This window comes from Botryllus schlosseri, chromosome 14, assembly GCF_051294905.1.
Source record: "Botryllus schlosseri isolate E-star chromosome 14, Bs_hap1, whole genome shotgun sequence".
NCBI lineage: Eukaryota > Metazoa > Chordata > Ascidiacea > Stolidobranchia > Styelidae > Botryllus > Botryllus schlosseri.
Window position 1 is genome coordinate 18,316,005 of NC_137249.1, and position 1,992 is coordinate 18,317,996.

Genomic DNA, 1,992 nt, shown 5'->3' on the forward strand with positions numbered 1-1,992 from the left:
AATGTGGATTATAAGATCCTAATTAGAATCATCACTCGCCGTATCCAAAATTTCCATCCTGAAATCTCCCATGAACACCAATATGTCAACCCGCCCAACAAAATAACAGATTTGAATCTCCTGCTCAGAGAAATTGCCGAAAATATGAAAGAGAGAAACGAAGGCGCAATAGTATCGGTCGACTTCAAGAAAGCGTACGATTCAATATCGCATGATTTCATGTTAAGTGTCTTAACGAAAATGAGTTTTGGTGTGAAAGCCCTGGCCTACATAGAAAACGTATACAAAAACAGCACCGCGAAAATATCTATCAATGGCCGAATCGGAGACACTGTGGAGATTGGCACGGGAATCAAGCAAGGCTATCCCATTTCCATGTTATTATTCACGCTAACTGCAGAACCTCTTCTCCAGATGCTAAATGAGAAAGTGCCTGGCTAAAAACTGCCGGGAATGAGGAAAATAATTCTAACGCCAGCCTATGCCGACGATATCACGCTGACAATACCACGCAGAGCAGACGCGGAATCGTGTATTGCGATAATTAAGAAATTCACGCTGGCAAGCAACTTGGAGATGAACGAATTAAAGACCAAAGGGGTAGAATTCGGAACAGACGGCAGAGCACTATTCTCCACGTTGAAATGGGTTGACGAAATAAATGCCATGGGAATATCGATAACAAAAGCGTGAAACATACAGCAATGGCGAAAGATCTAGGAAGACGCGGCAAAAATATGCAAAAAAATGAGAGATCTGAAACTAAAAATCGACGAAAAGGTAATTGTGTTCCGAACGAAAATATTCCCAAAATTTTTTGAATCTAGGTACAATTGAAGAGATTTAGCGCGAGATAAGAAGTCAATTGAAGAAACAAATCATGAAGACGCTTTTCGATAACTACGCCAGAGTTGAATATGACATCAGCAGCAATAACATCGTTCCAAAATTTGACGCATTTATTCTGATCCATTTTAGTTTTGAGCCGCAATTTTCATGAAATTTTAATAAACAAAAGATGCCTTTCACTAAAGATTTCCGTAGGGAGGGGCACTTCAGGAGTTTCAACCATTTTCGTCATCAGGTGTGCCTGGCTGTGTTTTGAATGTTAATCCTAGTCGCACGATCACTCGATATCGCAGGATGACGGTAACTTGATGCATGTACGCTGGACGAGTAGCCTATATGTACCAATACCAATACCGGGTCTGCGGACGTGTGGCCCTCGCGATAATGTGTGCACGAGACAAGTGATGTGGCATAGCGGAAACCGTCCATAATCCAAGCGCTTTCGTCTTTTCGCCAGCAACAACCGCAATCTTTATGATGAGGTCAGGTTCGACACCATCAATTATACAGGGAATCGTCGTGAGGCGTGCTCTGGGCCCTCTTCGTCCGCGCATAAATCTTTCGCCTTTTACTAAAGATTTCCGTGGGGAGGGGCACTTCAGGAGTTTCAACCATTTTTCGTCGTCAGGTGTGCCTGGCTGTGTTTAGAATGTTAATCCTAGTCGCACGATCACTCGATATCGCAGGATGACGGTAACTTGATGCATGTACGCTGGACGAGTAGCCTATATGTACCAATACCAATACCATTTCAACCGTATAATTAGATACCAGAGAGATTAGGGTTGTGTCACGCTCGAGCGAGCGATTCTATTAATCTTCAACACAAATCTCTGTGATGACAACTTCACAATTCGATACAAATGTTCCATTTTAAAGAGAGAGAAAGAGCGTTTTATCATATGTTTCTTATGCTGCAATACGACCAATCGAGGTTTACAGCCTTTCGCCTTGAAAAATAGTATCGGAACTATTATTTTCGTTATTAAGATAACTCCTACTGTCATGGGTGGCGTCAAATTTCGATACATAAACGCCTGTTAAACGGGTCTGCGGACCTGTGGCCCTCGCGATAATGTTTGCACGAGACAAGTGATGTGGCATAGCGGAAACTGTCCATAATCCAAGCGCATTCGTCTATTG

The 1,992-nt window shown here is 42.6% G+C and overlaps 1 non-coding gene across 1 annotated transcript; it reads left to right on the forward strand.

The window, feature by feature from the left end:
* Positions 1–1,376: 1,376 nt before the first annotated feature.
* On the forward strand, positions 1,377–1,489 carry LOC145456606 (U5 spliceosomal RNA). The gene has a single exon (XR_013920665.1). It is a non-coding gene; the product is annotated as a U5 spliceosomal RNA (small nuclear RNA).
* The last annotated feature ends 503 nt before the right edge of the window (positions 1,490–1,992 follow it).